Source organism: Dermacentor albipictus, chromosome 1 (assembly GCF_038994185.2).
Source record: "Dermacentor albipictus isolate Rhodes 1998 colony chromosome 1, USDA_Dalb.pri_finalv2, whole genome shotgun sequence".
NCBI lineage: Eukaryota > Metazoa > Arthropoda > Arachnida > Ixodida > Ixodidae > Dermacentor > Dermacentor albipictus.
The window spans coordinates 309,003,425-309,026,226 of NC_091821.1; the positions used below are offsets into that span (position 1 = coordinate 309,003,425).

At 45.9% G+C, this 22,802-nt stretch overlaps 1 long non-coding RNA gene across 1 annotated transcript in view; it reads right to left on the reverse strand.

Moving 5' to 3' along the window:
- LOC135907031 (uncharacterized) overlaps window positions 1-22,403 on the reverse strand; it is a 39,618-nt gene extending 17,215 nt beyond the window's left edge. Inside the window, exons 1-2 of the long non-coding RNA XR_010565868.1 lie at window positions 22,222-22,403; window positions 10,128-10,289 (exon numbers count right to left, since the gene is read on the reverse strand). This is a non-coding gene — a long non-coding RNA (uncharacterized lncRNA). The remainder of the gene's footprint in view (window positions 1-10,127; window positions 10,290-22,221) is intronic.
- Between the last annotated feature and the right edge of the window lie 399 nt (window positions 22,404-22,802).

Genomic DNA, 22,802 nt, shown 5'->3' on the forward strand with positions numbered 1-22,802 from the left:
GTAAAAAAAAAACATTCGAAACTATAACAAGGGTGACTATGCTACCATTAATGCTGACCTAGATTTTTTTTTTCAACAATGCATTTCTTCCTTTCTTTTACAGTAGAATGGTCGAGGAAAACTGGGTACTATTTTGAGACAAATTACGTTCAATAATAAACTAGTACATCCCAGTAATCACAATATCCAATGATAAATCGAAACCATGGTTCACCTGTTTCCTTTGGGGTCTTCGAAACAAAAAGAAACGCTTATACAGTAGTGCTAAACGATTGGACACCCCATCGTCACGGGAAAAATACAATCAGTGTTTAAAAAACTACAACTCCGCTTTCATCATCATCAGCAGCAGCAGCCTGATTGCGCCCACTGCAGGGCAAAGGCCTCTCCCATACTTCTCCAACAACCCCGGTCATGTACTAATTGTGGCCATGTCATCCCTGCAAACTTCTTATTCTCATCCGCCCACCTAACTTTCTGCCGCCCCCTGCTACGCTTCCCTTCCCTTGGAATCCAGTCCGTAACCCTTAATGACCATCGGTTATCTTCCCTCCTCATTACATGTTCTGCCCATGCCCATTTCTTTTTCTTGATTTCAACTAAGATGTCATTAACTCGCGTTTGTTCTCTCAGAAGAAGAAACTGGGAATTGGCAAGAATCAGATGTATGCGTTAAGAGACAAAGCCGGCAATACTATTACTAATATGGATGAGATGGTTCAAGTGGCTGAGGAGTTCTGTAGAGATTTATACAGTACCAGTGGCACCCACGACAATAATGGAAGAGAAAATAGTCTAGACGAATTCGAAATCCCACAGGTAACGCCGGAAGAAGTAAAGAAAGCATTGGGAGATATGCAAAGGGGGAAGGCAGCTGGGGAGGATCAGGTAACAGCAGATCTGTTGAAGGATGGTGGGCAGATTGTTCTACAGAAACTGGCCACCCTGTATACGCAATGCCTCATAACGTCGAGCGTACCGGAATCTTGGAAAAACGCTAACATAATCCTAATCCATAAGAAAGGGAACGCCAAAGACTTGAAAAATTATAGACCGATAAGCTTGCTGTCTGTTGCCTACAAAGTATTTGCTAAGGTAATCGCAAATAGAATCAGGAACACCTTAGACTTCTGTCAACCAAAGGACCTGGTAGGATTCCGTAAAGTCTACTCAACAATAGACCATATTCACACTATCAATCAGGTTATAGAGAAATGTGCGGAATATAACCAACCCTTATATATAGCTTTCATTGATTACGAGAAAGCGTTTGATTCTGTCGAAACCTCAGCAGTCATGGAGGCATTACGGAATCAGAGTGTGGACGAGCCGTATGTAAAAATACTGAAAGATATCTATAGCGGCTCCACAGCCACCGTAGTCTTCCATAAAGAAAGCAACAAAATCCCAATAAAGAAAGGCGTCAGGCAGGGAGATACGATCTCTCCAATGCTATTCACAGCGTGTTTACAGGAGGTATTCAGAGACCTGGATTGGGAAGAAATGGGGATAAAAGTTAATGGAGAATACCTTAGTAACTTGCGATTCGCTGATGATATTGCCTTGCTTAGTAACTCAGGGGACCAACTGCAATGCATGCTCACTGACCTCGAGAGGCAAAGCAGAAGAGTGGGTCTAAAAATTAATCTGCAGAAAACTAAAGTAATGTTTAACAGTCTCGGAAGAGAACAGCAATTTACAATAGGCAGCGAGGCACTGGAAGTCGTAAGGGAATACATGTACTTAGGGCAGGTAGTGACTGCGGATCCGGATCATGCGACGGAAATAATCACTAGAATAAAAATGGGCTGGGGTGCGTTTGGCAGGCATTCTCAGATCATGAACAGCAGGTTGCCATTATCCCTCAAGAGAAAAGTGTATAATAGCTGTGTCTTACCAGTACTCACCTACGGGGCAGAAACCTGGAGGTTTACGAAAAGGGTTCTACTCAAATTGAGGACGACGCAACGAGCTAGGGAAAGAAGAATGATAGGTGTAACGTTAAGGGATAAGAAAAGAGCAGATTGGGTGAGGGAACAAACGCGTGTTAATGACATCTTATTTGAAATCAAGAAAAAGAAATGGGCATGGGCAGGACATGTAATGAGGAGGGAAGATAACCGATGGTCATTAAGGGTTACGGACTGGATTCCAAGGGAAGAGAAGCGTAGCAGGGGGCGGCAGAGAGTTAGGTGGGCGGATGAGATTAAGAAGTTTGCAGGGACGGCATGGCCACAATTAGTACATGACCGCGGTTGTTGGAGAAATATGGGAGAGGCCTTTGCCCTGCAGTGGGCGTGACCAGGCTGATGATGATGATGATGTTCTCTCACCCAATCTGCTCTTTTCTTATCCCTTAACGTTACACCTATCATTCATCTTTCCATAGCTCGTTGCGTCGTCCTCAATTTGAGTAGAACTCTTTTCGTAAGCCTCCAGGATTCTGCCCCGTAGGTGAGTACTGGTAAGACACAGTTATTATACACTTTTCTCTTGAGGGAAAATGGCAACCTGCTGTTCATGATCTCAGAATGCCTGCCAAACGCACCCCAGCCCATTCTTATTCTTCTGATTATTTCCGTCTCATGATCCGGATCCGCCGTCACTACCTGCGCTAAGTAGATGTATTCCCTCCCTTACCACTTCCAGTGCCTCGCTACCTATTGTAAATTGCTGTTCTCTTCCAAGACTGTTAAACATTAGTTTTCTGCAGATTAATTTTTAGACCAACTCTTCTGCTTTGCCGCTTCAGATCAGTGAGCATGCATTGCAATTGGTCCTCTGAGTTACTAAGCAAGGCAATATCATCAGCGAATCGCAAGTTACTAAGGTATTCTCCATTAACTTTTATCCCCAATTCTTCCCAATCCAGGTCTCTGAATACCTCCTGTAAACACTCTGTGAATAGCATTGGAGAGATCGTATCTCTCTGCCTGACGCATTTCTTTATTGGGATTTTGTTGCTTTCTTTATGGAGGACTACGGTGGCTGTGGAGCCGCTACAGATATCTTTCAGTATTTTTACATACGGCTCGTCTACACCCTGGTTCCGTAATGCCTCCATGACTGCTGAGGTTTCGACAGAATCAAACGCTTTCTCGTAATCAATGAAAGCTATATATAAGGGTTGGTTATATTCCGCACATTTCTCTATCACCTAAAGCAACTCCGCTTTATCCGCTGCTAAAGATAAATATTTTTCATATGACCTTCCATGTCTTCTCATATCCGACCCTAAATGTTCTGGCTGATTATCTCTCCGAACCGCGACACTAATCACATTTTTTTACGTGATAGCGACCACGTATCCCTTCCAGACAATGAGTGTCCTTCATGCTTCATCACATATTTTTCATCTATATTTAGTACCGAAGATCACTCCACCCGACATGATGTTCCCGATTTGGTCTATCAGTACATGACGCCCATCGACATTGCTATCGACGGCATTGCATCTCTTGTAAACAATCTTATGTTATCGCATTCTTGTGACGTCGATGAGATTAATTCCAAAATACTAAAGAACACCGTTATCACTTCGAGCAAAATATTATATCCCAACCTCAGACAGTCACTAACTTCAGGAGCGCTCCCATCAGATTGGAAGACCTTGAAAGTAGTTCCCATATTCAAAAACGGTGACAGGTACTCACCGGATAACTACCGGCCAATTTTACACACGTGTATTTGTTGTAAAATGCTCGAGCATATACCGTATTTTCGCGATTCTAAGCACCCCCCCCCCTCTATTTTCGCGAAAAAGTTAGGAAAAAAGTTTGCAAGGGAATCTGAGCACCCCCCTATTTGTTAGGAAGAGCGCGTAACCAAGGCCGCCAAACGCGCTTGCTCGCTCTGTAATCATTGCTCGGCGAACCTGCAGGCACGTGGTCGATGCTTCTGTTGGACGCGTTTCGCGGCCATCTGACCCCGGAGGTAAAGACAAAGCTTCGGAACATCAATAGCGACATGGTTGTGATTCCGGGTGGCATGATGCCAGTGCTGCAAACCCTCGACGTTTCAGTCAACAAGCCCTTCAAAGCCAATCTCCAACAGGAGTACGAAGAGTGGGTGCGAAACCCTGACCGGAAGAAGACGCCAAAGGGAAAGCTGCACAAAGCGTCCCCATCAACCATCGCAATGTGGATTTCGGACGCGTGGAAGAGGGTCCACGTGGACGTTGTGGTCAAATCATTTAAGAAGTGCTCGATCACAAACAACTTCGACGGAACGGAAGACGACGTGCTGTGGGATACCGAGAGCAACGGTTCAAGCGGTGCGGCGAACTCGAATGGCAGTGATAGTGACTGCATGAGCATCCTACACAAGCGGTGGGTTCACTGTCTGCACCAATTTTTCTTTTGAATGTTTGCAAAATAAAATGTTATTTCTCCCGCCCATCTCGTCGTCATGGCGCAGCGAAAAGAGGGAGGGGGGTTCATTCTATATTTTTCGAATCTAAACACCCCCCCTCACTTTGGTCATCGCGATCGTGAAAAAAAGGAGGTGCTTAGAATCGAGTAAATGCGGTAATCGCTTCTCACATATACAACCATCTGGAATCAAACTTTTTTTACACCAATCAGCACGGGTTCAGGAAGGGTTTGTCATGTGAGGCACAGCTTTTAGAATTCACGACTGACCTGCATTTAGGCATGGACCATAATGTACAGATTGATAGCATACTCCTTGACTTTTCCAAGGCGTTTGATCGCGTAGCCCATTGCCGCCTCATTTCAAAGTTAAACTCACAGAGATTGGATTCACTGACACTTACTTGGCTCCGGAACTTTCTTTCTAGTCGCCGACAATTTATAATCATTAACAATCTTTATTCGCCCCTTCCCTATGTCACTTCCGGCGTGCCACAAGGTAGCGTTCTTGGGCCGCTACTATTCTTAATATACATTAACCATCTTCCTAATAACTTAGCATCCTGAGTGCGAATATTCGCAGACGACTGCACTATTTACCGCCCTATAACCAGCCCCGATGACCACCTCATTCTTCAAAACGACCCTCAGCTTATTTTGGATTGGTGTAACACTTGATAATGACGCTTAATTCATCTAAATGTAAAGTAATGTCTTTCACTCGTAAACACTCAATCTCTAATTTCCAATACAACGTAAACAATAAGGAAATTTATGCACCTACTTCCTACAAATACTTAGGCATTAATCTCGCACCAAGCCTTTCCTGGACCCATCGCGTTACTACTATATGTGCTAAAGCTTCAAAATCACTGGGGGTGCTTACGCCGAAACCAATGTAATTCGCCCTCGAACATCCGCAAGCTAGCTTATCAGACGTTTGTTCGCCCCCAGCTCGAATTTGCCCCTCCAATCTGGTCACCCCATCATAACAACCTAATCAGCTTATTAGAATCAGTTCAAAATAGGGCCGCCAGGTTTACCTCACGTAACTACACCTACAATTCAAGCATCTCACAAATAAAACTTGATATTTCACTTCATCCACTAAGTACTCGACGTAATTTTGCGCTCATATCATTATTTCACTGGTATGTTCATACGGTTAAGAAATCTTCTTTACGGCTTCAAGTCACACCTTGCACATCTCGCAGATTATATAATCATCTCAGCTTCACGCGCATCTACGGGAACACTCATGCATTCAATTGGTCGGCGCTTCCTCGTTCCATTCGATTGTGGAACGCTCTTCCTGATTTCATCGTCTCCGAATCTAATCACGATAAATTCCGCCAGCTAATCAGTTCATATTCCACCGTCTAACTTCAATAAAGTGCATGATGCATTTTCTTATGTTTTCCAGTTATGTGCTTTCTTGTTTATGAGCTCGTTATTTCGCTTATTATTCTTGTATTTATTTAGTATTGTATAGTATTTGTACTGGAGTGGAAACATTTTTTTGCATTGTTTATCGAAAGAACTGCACTATTTGTCTTTTTTCTAATATGTACATTGCCGACCCTGTTATTTTTGTACAATGCTTTAATGCTTGTATAACATGTGTATACATTTTTCCACTGTCTATTAATAATATATGTCTATTATGTTTTCTTACATGCCCTATATAATAATAGTGCCTTGAATTTCCATCCCAAGGATGTGGGAGGCAGAGAGAAAAAGCAGGATTTCCAGCTTGACGGGTTCTCGCCTCCCCGATACACATACATAATGTCTAGAAAAAAAGAAAGGCCAACAGTACAAGCATATGAGCACAGACAAAAAGGAATATCACAATGCACAAACAAATTAGAATTTTTACACAAATGTACAATTTAAAAAAGAAGCGATGTGCATAATGTCATGTCGTACATTTCAAACAAAAAGTGCCACCCTTTCGCGTATAACTGAAACAAAATGACGCAAATCTTTTGGCCGAATGCGTTGGAGATTTAAAATTGTAATTTTTGCATAGGTTTAAGAAATATGGAAGAGTGTTTCTGAGCATATGTTGTCCGTAACCTGTTCTGAATGAATGTATGTGCAAAATATCGGTGTTTCTGGTTGCGTACGTCATATTTCTTTTCTACAGTGATGCCATTTGTGCAATGAACGAGACGTTGTTTTTGAGCTCGGTAATGTATTTAGAAATTAGGCGGTATGCGTACAGATCATGAATCGGCATTAAGTTGTCTTTCATAAAGAGTGGTTTAGATGGGTGTTCATATGCTACATTGTATATTATTCTGAGCATTCTTTTCTTTTGAACGTGTAATTTTCCTAGATTCGTGAGGGATGTTTCCCTCCAGACCAAACGACAATAATTTAGATGGGAATAGAACAATGAATTGTGAAGTAGCAATATCACTTTTATAGGGAGGAGGTGCTTATGAGTGTAAATCGATCCAATGACACGTGACAGTTTAGATGCTACGTAATTTGTGTGGTCATCCTATGTCATTTTCTCATTGAAAAGTACACCTAGCACTTTAAAGGAATTTACTATCTCTATTTTAAAATTATCAAGAACGATATCATCGTTAATATCAACATCCTTGTTTTTTTGGACGGTAAATAATGGCGTTTGTTTCCGAAGTGTTAATCTTTAGAGCATTATATTTTGTCCACTTCTCAAGCTGCCTAAGTGCTGTATTTATTTTCATGACCGTGTTCGAGGCAGACGAGGCTGAAAACAATAAGTTGGTGTCATCAGCATATATGACCATTTTTATTTCACTGTCTATCTGTGTTATGTCGTTCACGTATATATTAAAAAGAAACGGGCCCAAAATGCTGCCTTGCGGCACCCCGGGAGAGAGAGTTTTAACATTGGATCGGCGACCGTTTATTTCAAAACAGTGTTGTCGACTTCCAAGATAGCTGCTCAAAAGCATCAATGACGTTCCTCGAAGGCCATATACTTGAAGCTTTTTTAAAAGTAACTTGTTGATCAGGTGATCAAAAGCCTTCGAAAGATCTACATATATTCCTAAAGCTAAATTCATGTCATCAAGAGATTTTAGAATTTATTCTTTTTGTTCAAATAGAACGAGTTCGGTGGACCGGTGTTTCCGAAAACCAAATTGTGAAGGTGTAAGTATATCATGCGTACTACAGAAATTATTCATCCGGGTCAAAATTACTTTCTCAAGCCCTTTCGAGAAAACAGGTAGTATTGACAAAGGCCTATAGTTTGCAAAGTCATTCTTGTCACCTTTCTTATAAACAACTGCTACTCTTGCAATCTGCATTTGCTGAGGAAAGACACCATTTGCCAGACAAAGGTTGAATATATATGGGTGAGACACGGTGATATTACATCCATAACATATTTCCCAGGTTTCACCTTAATACTGTCTTTATCACAGCTCCCGGAATCATTTTATAAAAGAAATACGGTCTCTACTTCGGACTCAGTTACAGGACTTAGGAAACATGTCTGATCTATGGTACAATTTATGTAGTCCAGAGCCATCACATCATAATCATTAAACGCATCAGCCAACTTCCTGCCCGACAATTCTTCATTTTTCTGACTAATTTTTATAACTTGGTTTGATAGGGAGGGAGGATTAAGCACACTTTTTAACTTTTTCCACGTCACGTCAGTCCTAGAGGTTGAGTTAAAAAAGAAATTGCAATAATACTGATCTGTAGCGGTTCTGATATCTTTCGTTAGTTTATTACGAAGGCATTTGTATGTTTTAAAGAGATCAGAATTACGAGTTTCCAAGAACTTCTTATACGTCCTATCCTTCGCTTGGATTCTACTAAGTAGACTTGGCGTTATCTAGGGCTTAAGTATTTTTTTTTACTGCGTAAAGTACTTGTAAGAAAATGATGCATTATATAATTTCATAAAGCTACTCAAGAATAAGTTGTATGCATGATCTGCTTCTGTTTCGCACAGCACATCACTCCAATCAAAATTATTTACTCTCTGTCTGAAAAGTCCTAAGTTTTTTAGGTGCTATTTCTTGCTGTATGCTCTTTGGGCGTGCATTGTTATTTTCAAGGTACATGTATATGGCATTGTGATCACTAACATCACTGCATATTACTCCGGCTTTGCAAGAAGGTGTGTAGTTATTTGTTATAAATATGTCAAGTAGTGTTACAGATGTAGCAGTAATTCGAGTGGGGGAACTAATAACATTTGTGGGCATCCAAGGGACAGAATGTGGTGCTCCATTTCTCTTTTAGCGGGAGTATCAGTAAGCATGTTGACATTGAAGTATCCGCCCATTATAATAGTGTGCTTATTATCCCCGACAAAAGCCAGTCAAGACTAAAAAAAAAAATTAAACCAGTTGCGTGCGTCTCCGCTAGGCGGCCTGTAAACAACAGCAATTGTAGTGCTGTCTATATTTAATGACAGGATTTCATAGTCTGCGTGAATGCATGAGTAGGTCGGCAAGATTTCACATGAAAACTGTTTTTTTACAAGCACTGCCCCCACGGCCAGTAGTTCTGTTGAGATAAAAATTGCTGTATTCCTTCAAGTGAAAGGCGTTTGAATTGTCAACGTACCACGTTTCCGCTAACATCACAAAGTCGAAGTGGGACTGAATTTCTGAGAACAACGTTTCGAGTTGAGCGACCTTATTTCTGGCAGACTGTACATTCAAGCGAAAGAACTTTAAAAATTTAGGGTGTAGATTACAAGATTGTTTGCCAAGATCTGAAGGCAAAACATAATCGGATTCGGCCATGGTAAACTGTGGGACCAAGGTTGCAACAAGGGATCGAACGAACTAAATGAGCTTATCTAGGTCCTAGTCCTGGCGGACGTTGATAACGCTGTTACCGTCTTTCTGGCGAACATATATGTTTCCCTTCCGATGCCACGCATACTTGAAGGCATGCGTTCGTGCCCAGTCTTTCAAGTTCGCAAGAAGTGTCCTGTTTCTTTTCGTAAGATTTTCAAGGATGTGACATCGCCCATTCAATGTGTTTAGCTCCTTTCTTTGTTTCATAAACGCTTCCTTTGTCGACTGCCCTCCGAAATGGACGATAATTCCTGACACCTTATCCTTAGCGGCTGGCAGCCTGTGAATAGCGACATCGTGATCGCTCAGCTCCGGAATTTTAATCTTCCTTGCTACTTCATTTACCTTTGACAACAGGTTTTCTTTTTCAGTTACCGGGATGCCGTGAAACTCGAGATTCAGTTTCCTGTTTTGCCATTCTAGCTGGTCAACCTCTTCCATGATCTGGGAGGTATCAAACATTTTTCTTGCCTTTCAATTATTTCAACACGTTTCTTCAATTCGCCTATATCTTTATCCTGGCGATGCATGTGGATCAGAATTTCGTCATACTGACTTGACATCAGCTGAACTGATTTCTCGATACTTTAAACAGTATCTTTAAGCGTTGCAAGTCCGTCCACCTTTTCATTCAGAGCAACCAGGAGTGTTGCTAAGTCAGCTTCAATCCTGGGCTTGCTTTCCTGAACACCCCTCGTCCGGCTCGTTCTACAAGTAGGGCACCGCCATGCCTTTCTCCATGACTCGCCTTTTGACTTAAATGCGTTCTCAGATACGTTAGAACAATTTCCTCTTATAGTCAACATACTCTTTCAATCGTTCTGTAACACCTCCCTTACCCAATGCCTCATACGAGGCATGTAAGGACAGCTTCAATAAATAAATAAATACGGATCAGGAATAAGGGGCAAAGACTAAAGGCATTATTCACGATGTTCCCTCGGCGAGGTGGGCCGATGCCTTGCACAGCTCCATGATCGCTGACCAAATCTGGTTCGTCCAGGAGGCCCGCGAAGCCGCGACTAGGCAAGGCCTTGAACGCGGTGTCGCCTGGTCGTCCCGACGTGAGGGACCTCAGCCGCGGGTCATCAATCTGCAGGACATTCAATGAAAGTTTTACAGCGAAGCTGTTAAGGCCTAGTTCCCCCGGGATCGTGTTGGTGTGTAGACACAAAACTCCCCATACGTGTGCCGATCCCGAAGATAGTGCAATGCCGACCCGACTTGCGGCGGAGGTCAAGAAGGCGCTAAGCACCCCCCATATGTGGGCCGATCCCGAAGGTAGTGCAATGCCGATACGACTTGCGGCGGAGGTCTAACAGGCGCTAAGCACTCCCCATACATGCGCCAATCCCGAAGATAGTGCAATGACGACCCGACTTGCGGCGGAGGTCAAGCTGGCGCTAAGCACTCCCCATACGTGGGCCGATCCCGAAAATAGTGCAGGCGCTCATCATCATCATCATCATCATCAGCCTGGTTACGCCCACTGCAGGGCAAAGGCCTCTCCCATATTTCTCCAACAACCCCGGTCATGTACTAATTGTGGCCATGCCGTCCCTGCAAACTTCTTAATCTCATCCGCCCACCTAACTTTCTGCCGCCCTCTGTTACGCTTCCCTTTCCTTGGAATCCATTCCGTAACTCTTAATGACCATCGGTTATCTTCCCTGCTCATTACATGTCCTGCCCATTTCTTTTTCTTGATTTCAACTAAGATATCATTAACTCGCGTTTGTTCCCCCGTCCCTTAACGTTACACCTATCATTCTTTCCACAGCTCGTTGCGTCGTCCTCAATTTGAGTAGAAACCTTTTCGTAAGCCTCCAGGTTTCTGCCCCGTAGGTGAGTACTGGTAAGACACAGCTATTATACACTTTTCTCTTGAGCGATAATGGCAACCTGCTGTTCATGATCTGAGAATGCCTGCCAAACGCACCCCAGCCCATTCTTATTCTTCTGATTATTTCCGTCTCATGATCCGGATCCGCAGTCACTACCTGCCCTAAGTAGATGTATTCCCTTACGACTACCAGTGCCTCGCTGCCTATTGTAAATTGCTGTTCTCTTCCGGGGACTGTTAAACATTACTTTAGTTTTCTGCAGATTAATTTTTAGACCCACTCTTCTGCTTTGCCTCTCGAGGTCAGTGAGCATGCATTGCAGTTGGTCCCCTGAGTTACTAAGCAAGGCAATATCATCAGCGAATCGCAAGTTGCTAAGGTATTCTCTATTAACTTTTATCCCCATTTCTTCCCAATCCAGGTCTCTGAATACCTCCTGTAAACACGCTGTGAATAGCATTGGAGAGATCGTATCTCCCTGCCTGACGCCTTTCTTTATTGGGATTTTGTTGCTTTCTTTATGGAGGACTACGGTGGCTGTGGAGCCGCTATAGATATCGTTCAGTATTTTTACATACGGCTCGTCTACACCCTGATTCCGTAATGCCTGCATGACTGCTGAGGTTTCGACAGAATCAAATGCTTTCTCGTAATCAATGAAAGCTATATATAAGGGTCGGTTATATTCCGCACATTTCTCTATAACCTGATTGATAGTGTGAATATCGTCTATTGTTGAGTAGCCTTTACGGAATCCTGCCTGGTCCTTTGGTTGACAGAAGTCTAAGGTGTTCCTGATTCTATTTGCGATTACCTTAGTAAATACTTTGTAGGCAACAGACAGCAAGCTTATCGGTCTATAATTTTTCAAGTCTTTGGCGTCCCCTTTCTTATGGATTAGGATTATGTTAGCGTTTTTCCAAGATTTTCCAAGGTATTCATTATCCTCATATTATTCTGTTCCGCAAACTCTACTAATAACTCTCCCCTGATATTCCTAGTGCCTATGCCATATTCCCCGCGGCCTTGTCTCCAGCCTGCTTCTTGCCTACCTTAGCATTAAAGTCGCCCATTAGTATAGTGTATTTAGTTTTCACTTTACCCATCGCCGATTCCACGTCTTCATAGAAGCTTTCGACTTCCTGGTCATCATGACTGGATGTAGGGGCGTAGGCCTGTACAATCTTCATTTTGTACCTCTTATTAAGTTTCACAACAAGACCTGCCACCCTCTCGTTAATTCTATAGAATTCCTGTATGTTAAAAGCTATAGTCTTACTAATCAGGAATCCGACGCATAGTTCTCTTCTCTCCGCTAAGCCCCGGTAGCACAGGACCTGCGCGCTTTTTAGCACTGCATATGCTTCTTTTGGCCTCCTAACTTCACTGAGCCCTATGATATCCCATTTACTGCCCTCTAATTCCTCCAATAGCACTGCTAGACTCGCCTCACTAGATAACGTTCTAGCGTTAAACGTTGCCAGGTTCATATTCCAATGGCGGCCTGTCCGGAGCCAGTGGCACCCTCTGCTGCGTGGCAGGTCTGACCGCCGCCGTGGTCAGTTGCTTCAGAGCTGCTGGGGACTGAGGGGCCGGGGTTTGATTGTGTTGTTCATATAGGAGGTTGTGGCCAAGTACTGCACCAGGGTGGCCAATCCTGCTCTGGTGAGGGAGTGCGTTACCGGTTCTGGTCACCGGGATCAGGCCACACTCCAGGCCTGTTTATGCAATTTTATCAACACGCGGATTTTTTTTTTTTAATCCAGTGGAAAATTGCCGGCACCGGGATTCGAACCACGGACCTCTTGCACGCGAGGCGGGTGTTCTACCTCTACGCCACCGCTGCACCATCGGTTATCTGTTGTCCAGTGCTTAGTGCAGGCGCTAAGCACTCCCCATACGTGCGCCGATCCCGAAGATAGTGCGATGCCGAGCCGACCCATGACAGAGGTGCAGATCGCCATTAAGGGGCCCACATATCCAGCTTCGCTGGTCACCCTTCTTCACAGAAAGGAAGGGAAGGGGAAAGTTCTTTATCAACCGATGGACCAGTGCACAGTATGGTGTGGTGCGGACTGGTGTGGTGGGGTGTGCCGTTGCGAACATGCACTACACCAATTTTAAGACTGTGGTTAGTATCATCGTCAACCAATCTGCTTCGACAGTAGCCATGCTTACATCTACTCTCGATTACGGGAGAACCAGCATTTTTTTTTTTTCACTTGTGTCACTTCTCCTTTTCGGCGAAACAGAAGTAAGCATCATCAAGCGAAAGAAAAGTAACAAAAATGAGGAGAACGACGCCCAGCGAGTGCAGAGCGGCACGAGTCTTCTGCAGTGGCGGGACGCGTGCGAGGAAACCGATAGTGCGCGGCGGACCGCTCCCCCGGCAGCAGCGCAGGAAGCCGCGCGAGCATCGACCACCGCCCCTACAGGAAGTGGGATCGCCAGAGGAAAGCGCTGCAGGAAACTGGTGGCTGCGATCGCGTGTGCACACTGAAACCACGATCGCTCGCTGTTCGATCGGCGCTATGTAGCGGAAGTGACAAGCCTTGCGGGAGGCATTCTGAAAACACCATCTGCGTTGTCCAATTGCTGGTTTTGCCGACATTCTCATTTAGCGTATGTGTCTCCCTTTCGACTTAGTCATGCGTACCACAAAAGCGGGTGTAGCTAATGTTCTAGTTGAGATTAAGAGGTAGCAGTTGAGTTAGGCAGGTCACATGATTCGTATAGAGCAGATCTTAGCAGATAACCAGTGCTCTAGGCTAACAGAATGTGGTGCAGGCACCCGCCGTGGTTGCTCAGTGGCTATGGTGTTAGGCTGCTGAGCACGAGGTCGCGGGATCGAATCCCGGCCACGGCGGCCGCATTTCGATGGGGGCGAAATGCGAGAACACCCGTGTACTTAGATTTAGGTGCACGTTAAAGAACCCCAGGTGGTCAAAATTTCCGGAGTACCCCACTACGGCGTGCCTCATAATCAGAAAGTGGTTTTGGCACGTAAAACCCCATATATTATTGTGGCGCAGGAGGAAGGCAAGCGCAGTCGAGAACGGTCTATGATTAGTTCTTGTGATAAGATTAGGAAATTTGCAGGCGTCTGTAGTCGGCGTCTGCAGCAGCCCAACAGCACGTAAACTCCCAATGCCTCGACGGAGCAGAGCGGGCGAAAGGGAACACGTGCTGCCACCCCAGGTGTTGCGTGAGGGCATTTGCCTCGACGCCATGTCACCCACACTCTTGGAAGCCTTTGTTATCCGCGGTTATGCGCGCGTTCCTCTTCCGCGCAAGCTCTCGTCAGCGTTCCAATTTCGCCTCGGTTATCGCTTCAAAGAAATAAAAAACAGAACAGAATTCGAAAGGAAAAACGTTGGCGGTAGTGAGTTTCGTACCTACGACCAGTGGCGTAGCAACGGGGGGGGGGGGGGGGGGCACGGGGCCAGTAGGGAGGGGGGGTGTCATATACGTCTGAAGACACCCGAAAATTGTCGATATCCCCGCCTTCCTCGACAACACCCGGGTGGGGGGTGACAGAAGAGCCATCGGCCCCAGGTGCCAGATGACCTAGCTACGCCACTGCCTACGACCCCCACGCTCAAAGACCGAGTGTATCAGTCACTCGGCTAAACGAGCAGGCCAGTGCACTCTGTTTTGTGACATCATGCTGCTTAGACCGAAATTTCCGTCGCCAAGCATGGCCAAACGTCTAAACACGTTCACTTCCTCGCGAAGAGTTCCTAACTCGAAAGACCGCTCAGCAGCGTTCAATTGGAAATTAATGCTTTCGCATACACAACTCATGAAGTGCTTAGGTGCCCTAGGATTTTTTTTTCTAAATAATGTTTACTACTACTTCTTAGAGGAATGCCCATCCAGCGGTTTTCAGCAGGCCAAGAGTGGCATACGCTGGGGCTCGCCACTGATGAAAGTGTTGCCTCTTCCTAACGCTGCGCTGCTACCGCCCGACTGGTTACTATGTTAAACTTATGGCCTCTTAATTCTCTTCAATTCTTCGCATCAGGCAGCTTCGGAGCCACCTCCTGAGACTCTTCCAAGAAATAAGCCAAGGATGGTACTTCGCTGCGATTATCCCTCTGTGTCGTGACACTTCTCGAATGTGGTGGGCATCAATCATTTTTTTTTTCTTTTCAACACTTCAGCCATTTTCGAGCGACCCTAGATTGTAAAAGTCGAGGATGCTGCATCCTGGAAAGAATATACGCATGATGAATCCTTCAGAATAAAAGAAAGCGCGGTGAACTGGCCCCCCAATCCTACAGAGAGATGTGGTGATTCCGGGACCCTTCTGCCCTGTATTATTGCGCTGAATAAGAAATCACTGTAAGAGGTCCTAAAAAAGGAATGAAGCACATAGATTACACATTCATCATGCCCTCGCACCTATCCATATCATTAACTAACATTCGTAGCATTCTTCCTAAACGCAATGAAATTTCGTCATACTTAGATGACTGTGACCAGAACCCGGTGACCAGAACCAGTAACGCACTCCCTCACCAGAGCAGGATTGGCCACCCTGGTGCAGTACTTGGCCACAACCTCCTATATGAACAACACAATCAAAGCCCGGCCCTCAGTCCCCAGCAGCTGCGAAGCAACTGACCACGGCGGCGGTCAGACCTGCGACGCTGCAGAGGGTGCTAAGAATCACTGGCTCCGGACAGGCCGCCGTTGGAATATGAACCTGGCAACGTTTAACGCTAGAACGTTATCTAGTGAGGCGAGTCTAGAAGTGCTATTGGAGGAATTAGAGGGCAGTAAATGGGATATAATAGGGCTCAGTGAAGTTAGGAGGCCAAAAGAAGCATATACAGTGCTAAAAAGCGGGCACGTCCTGTGCTACCGGGGCTTAGCAGAGAAAAGGGAACTAGGCGTCGGATTCCTGATTAATAAGAATATAGCTGGTAACATACAGGAATTCTATAGCATTAACGAGAGGGTGGCAGCTCTTGTTGTGAAACTTAATAAGAGGTACAAAATGAAGATTGTACAGGTCTACGCCCCTACATCCAGCCATGATGACCAGGAAGTCGAAAGCTTCTATGAAGACGTGGAATCGGCGATGCGTCGAGTGAAAACTAAATACACTATACTAATGGGTGACTTTAATGCCAAGGTAGGCAAAAAGCAGGCTGGAGACAAGGCAGTGGGGGAATATGGCATAGGCACAAGGAATATCAGGGGGGAGTTATTAGTAGAGTTTGCGGAACAGAATAATATGAGGATAATGAATACCTTCTTCCGCAAGAGGGATAGCCGAAAGTGGACGTGGAGGGGCCCGAACGACGAGACTAGAAATGAAATAGACTTCATACTCTGCGCTAACCCTGGCTTCATACAAGATGTGGACGTGCTCGGCAAGGTGCGCTACAGTGACCACAGGATGGTAAGAACTCGAATTAGCCTAGACCTGAGAAGGGAACGGAAGAAACTGGTGCATAAGAAGCCGATCAATGAGTTAGCGGTAAGAGAGAAAATAGAGGAATTCCAGATCAAGCTTCAGAACAGGTATTCGGCTTTAACTCAGGAAGAGGACCTTAGTGTTAGAGCAATGAACGACAATCTTGTGGACATCATTAAGGAGTGTGCAATGGAAGTCGGTGGTAACTCCGTTAGGCAGGATACCAGTAAACTATCGCAGGAGACGAAAGATCTAATCAAGAAACGCCAATGTATGAAAGCCTCTAACCCTACAGCTAGAATATAACTGGCAGAACTTTCGAAGTTAATCAACAAGCGTAAGACAGCTGACATAAGGAAGTATAATATGGATAGAATTGAACATGCTCTCAGGAACGAAGGAAGCCTAAAAACAGTGAAGAAACTAGGAATTGGCAAGAATCAGATGTATGCGTTAAGAGACAAAGCCGGCCATATCATTACTAATATGGATGAGATAGTACAAGTGGCTGAGGAGTTCTATGGAGATTTATACAGTACCAGTGCCACCCACGACGATAATGGAAGAGAAAATAGTCTAGAGGAATTCGAAATCCCACAGGTAACGCCGGAAGAAGTAAAGAAAAGCTTGGGAGATATGCAAAGGGGGAAGGCAGCTGGGGAGGATCAGGTAACAGCAGATTTATTGAAAGATGGTGGGCAGATTGTTCTAGAGAAACGGGCCACCCTGTATACGCAATGCCTCATAACTTCGAGCGTACCGGAATCTTGGAAAAACGCTAACATAATCCTAATCCATAAGAAAGACTTGAAAAGACTTGAAAAATTATTGACCGATCAGCTTACTGTCCGTTGCCTACAAACTATTTACTAAGGTAATCGCAAATAGAATCAGGAACACTTTAGACTTCTGTCAAACAAAGGACCAGGCAGGATTCCGTAAAGGCTACTCAACAATAGATTATATTCACACTATTGATCAGGTGATTGAGAAATGTGCGGAATATAACCAACCCTTATATATAGCTTTCATTGATTACGAGCAAGCATTTGATTCTGTCGAAACCTCAGCAGTCATGGAGGCATTACGGAATCAGGGTGTAGACGAGCCATATGTAAAAATACTGAAAAATATCTATAGCGGCTCCACAGCCACCGTAGTCCTCCATAAAGAAAGCAACAAAATCCCAATAAAGAAAGGCGTCAGGCAGGGAGATACGATCTCTCCAATGCTATTCACATCGTGTTTACAGGAGGTATTCAGAGACCTGGATTGGGAAGAAATGGGGATAAAAGTTAATGGAGAATACCTTAGTAACTTGCGATTCGCTGATGATATTGACTTGCTTAGTAACTCGGGGGACCAACTGCAATGCATGCTCACTGACCTGGAGAGGCAAAGCAGAAGAGTGGGTCTAAAAATTAATCTGCAGAAAACTAAAGTAATGTTTAACAGTCTCGGAAGAGAACAGCAGTTTACAATAGGCAGCGAGGCACTGGAAGTCGTAAGGGAATACATCTACTTAGGGCAGGTAGTGACTGCGAATCCGGATCATGAGACAGAAATAATCAGAAGAATAAGAATGGGCTGGGGTGCGTTTGGCAGGCATTCTCAGATCATGAACAGCAGGTTGCCATTATCCCTCAAGAGAAAAGCGTATAATAGCTGTGTCTTACCAGTACTCACCTACGGGGCAGAAACCTGGAGGCTTACGAAAAGGGTTCTACTCAAATTGAGGACGACGCAACGAGCTATGGAAAGAAGAATGATAGGTGTAACGTTAAGGGATGAGAAAAGAGCAGATTGGGTGAGGAAACAAACGCGAGTTAATGACATCTTAGTTGAAATCAAGAAAAAGAAATGGGCATGGGCAGGACATGTAATGAGGAGGGAAGATAACCGATGGTCATTAAGGGTTACGGACTGGATTCCAAGGGAAGGGAAGCGTAGCAGGGGACGGCAGAAAGTTAGGTGGGCGGATGAGATTAAGAAATTTGCAGGGACGGCATGGCCACAATTAGTACATGACCGGGGTTGTTGGAGAAATATGGGAGAGGCCTTTGCCCTGCAGTGGGCGTAACCAGGCTGATGATGATGACGATGAGATGACTGTGAATGCGACGTATTGGCACTTACGGAAACTTGGCTCAGCTCTGAAATTACGGATGGCGAAGTTCTACCCGATTCCGATGTTTGCATTATCTATCGCAGAGATAGGGACGACAGAAGAGGTGGTGGAGTATAGCTCGCCATAAAGAAAAACATATCACGTCATTTCTTGTGCCGGTGCCTTCGAATCTCGACATTTTGTGGGTCTGCGTATCATTTCCCCAATCGAATACAATTTATGGTATATGCTACAGACCACCCTATAGCTCCTACAATTTCATTCCCGAATTACACGATAACATTACTTCTATTGGATCCAAATATAACAAAGCTGACATTTTTCTTCTTGGTTACTTTAACTTTCCAGACAATGACTGGCAAAATTGCGAGGCCAGTCACGTGCATCTTGTGAGTTCGTTCAACTAACACTTGATCTTTCACTTGTGCAATTAACCGACCAACCAACTCGTATCAATAACATTTTGGATCTTGTTCTATCGTCCGCGCCCGAGAGGGTTAACACCATCATTTTTGCGGATTGGTTCAGCGACAACCGGTTTCACAGTTCATAATACACCTTCATGCTCACGTCACCTAAAAACTAAACAAGTATTTGATTACAACACAGCAAACGTGAGCGCTATTAACAATGGTTTGGAAAGCTTCACGTCGTCAATCTTATGACGGTCGTGCACCGACCGTGGCGGGTAATTAGCGGCGTGAGCCGCTAATTACCCGCCAGGGACTCGTGTCGTGGGGCCCAGACAATGTATATTAATTAGAAATTGTCCAATTTCTCGAGGATGCTGAGGGCGTGTTTAGAAATGCGGCCCTTTTGGTAATTTCTGCACGCTGTTTGAGAGTACGTGATGACTGTGATGTGATCTTCATCTCGCTTGCCCGTCGTGGCCGCCAGAGCAATCGCCGTTTCTTCCGCGGAATCGATATCTGGAGTGTTCAATGAGGACGCTGCTACCTCTTCTACCTGACCGTTGATCACGCTGACAGCGTGGGCTGCTCTGTTTTTGTACTTTGCCGCGTCGATGTATCTGACTTCCACACTTCTTGGTTCTTCGTAGTCCTTACATAGAGATTGTACTCTCGCTTGACTCTTTTCTCTGTTGTGTTCCGGATGCATGTTTCTCCGGACGCTGGCCACTATTATCTTATCTCTCAGGGGTAGAGGGACCCGCTGTTTTCTGGATTCATATTCGACTAGGTAGCCCAGTCTTCTTAGCGTGTCCCTGCCCATTCTGATGAGCTTGAGTCGCTCTATCTGACTCGTCCTTGTGTAGCTCTGCTAGTTTCTCCCAAGTATTCTGGATGCCCAGGCTGAGTAGCTTCTCCGTCGATGTCGTCGGGAAAGTCCCAGTGCCAGTTTGTAGGTATTTCCTATGAGAGTATTCAGCTTGTCCTCCTCGCTGTTATCTAGATCCAGGTACGGAATACCGCAAGTGACAGTGCCGATTATAAGGGCTTGTATTCTTTTTATCGTGTCCTGCTCCTTCAGGTCGTGCTCTCTGTCAGTTACTCTTCGCACCAGGCGCGCGACTTGGGTAACTGTCGCTTGCAGCTTTTTAACGGCGACGAGACCGGCGCCATCCTTCTGGAAAGTGAGGCCCAGGATGCGGAGTACGTCCACATTGGGTATGTTGACTCCGTGCAGGGTCAATGTTGGGTCTGGTGTCTTCTGGGGAGGCCACCTTCTCGTCCTCTTTTTGAAGATAAGGAGCTCCGGCTTTACCGGTGCGCATGAGAGGCCGCAACAGTGTAGATAACAATAGGTCCTGCCGATGGCTTCCTGCAGGGCGTCTTGTTGCTCACCCGCCGATCCCGGGCACATCCACACGGTCAGGTCGCCCGCGTAGATTGCGAGACGGATACCCCTGATGTTGTCCAGGAGGTTCGCCAATATCCCCTCATCGCTATACCGAAGAGCTACGGGGAGATCCCGGCCCCTGGGGGGTCCCTTTCTGCGGTATTTGGAGCGTGTTAGTCCCGAGGTTCCCCAGGCCTACGATCGCTGTTCAGCCCGTCAGGAACTCCCGGACGTTGTTGCACGTCCGCCGTTCGTAGTTGTCATATTGTAGACTGTTTAGCACTGGTTCGTGGGAGACGCTGTCGAATGCCCCCTGCACGTTGAGTGTCAGGATGGCACTCTTGTGGCAGGTGCTGAAGCCGCCCAGAACATTTTACTTCAGCTAAAAGGAGTCAACGACAGAAGAGAAATTGAATTATACGCTGGAATGATGAGCGGAAGCGGAGCCAGCTGTGGGAAATGACGAACGCGCGAACATAGGCACGAGCGCGTTCTAACCATATACGTTTAGTTCGAGCGGTTGCTCCGAGTGGCGCAAACGAGCCAGCTGTGTAAGGCGACAGTGCTCGAACCATTGCTTATGATGATGGTAGATGACGATAGTTTCCTCTTGTCAATGAATGGCTCATACCTCCTTAATCAATGAGTGCAACGGAGCCAGCTGGGGAAGGAGACGACAACGACAAACGCGTGAGCAGTGGCACGAGCGCGCGGTTGCGCCGAGTGGCCTGCGAGGGGCACCAACGAGCTAGTTCGCACACGAGCGGAATGCCCTAGCCATATACAGCTTCGCAGTAAAAATGCATGGCCTAAACTTCCTTTACGTTCCGACAGATTCCATCATGCTTATCGAGCAATCTCCCGGCTTCCCCTTGCTTATCTAACGTCTTCCGTCTTGCACGGACGTCAGTCACACGGTGCATTTCAAATCGCTATCCAACTTTTCGACAGCGGTTGGCTCACTTTCGCAAAACATCCAATGGCGATCGAGAAAATCGGTCCCGACAGGACTCAATAAAATGCGCCTTGTGGCACCCACACCCCGTGGCGGCCTCCCAACGCTTCTTGGATGTTTGCATTTAGTCCTCAAGTACAGGCCTAGGACCCCTGGAAGCGCGAGTTCTCGCCAGCGCCCTTCAGACAGATAGGCAGCAAGGAGGCGCATGTGCTGACCCCTGCAAGCATCCTACCAGACTAGTCCATCTTTACGTGACGTGGAATTCGATCAGATTAGCCAGGCGAAGGATGTTCTCGTCCGCGCGGTGCACCGAAAGTCGTTCGCGCGTCGGTTGAATTCGTAGCTTCCCAACGTTCTGGGCACAGCAGTGCAGTCGCTCAGCTGTGGTCCGGCAGTTCTTCTATGGTCGTAGATCGTGTATCTGGCCTTCTACTGCCTCGCAAGGCGAAAGAAAATGAAAAGGCCTAATTGTGGAAATTCTGCCCCCATTGCAGTTCCCAGCGAGCCTGCGCGACACATGAACATACCGGTATGCAGCCTGCGTACGCCGGACCTGTTTTAACGCCTAAGTCCCGGACAGTTGCTGTCGTCCTTGTATTTGGTCAAGCGGGCTTTCCTTAGCTTAACACAGGGATGGCGAACAGGCACAAAATGATTATCCAGGGCAACCTATCACGCTTTCCGGGATCAACTTGGTAGTTATGTCTCCGAGAGAAGCCCAGCAACGATTTTTTTTTTCTCATCTCGGGGTACGCCGATGCCGCCAGCCAGCATCTTAAGGACGTGCAACTACGACCCTCTATCTCTAGGGCATCGCCGATTTAAGATTATAAAAACAGAGGCAAATGCGCTTACACCGCAAAATCATACCTCCCAAGAGAGAGTGCTCCTCAAATGCCAGTCGCGTCCACCTACACAAACCGCCGTGTGCGACACGGGACTGCTGTAAACTCAATCGTAACATACGTGGGCGTCGCAGATAGCTCTGAACTGCCAGCCAGCCGTTGAAGTGTACGCTCATGTCAAATTGTCCTGTCCGAGCGCGCTGACGGCGTCTCTTCCACGCTGCACGCGAGGTCAAGGTCACCGGTACATAGCCAATCCAGCTTAGGGAAAAGCTGAAAGCAGATTCGGTTGCTTTTAGAAAAAAAATATTACACGAGGTTAGCCGACGTATGGTTCGGGAATACGCTGCGATATGCGCCTCGCAACAGTGATGTGCCGAGGGCGCCAATAATCACCACGACCAGCCTGTTCAAGGTCACTATCATTCCTTTATTCCCGCATATAAAAACAAAATGGTTAAGTCCTCGGAAAATTTCCGAACCCTTCTCATGCCATCGTCACGAGCGCATTCATTCGCCTCAAGGCTTAGGATGTCGCGTTTTTTTTTTTTATTCTTCTGGCCAGCACTTGCATCATCAATCAACGGAGTGGAGGCGAAGGAAGGT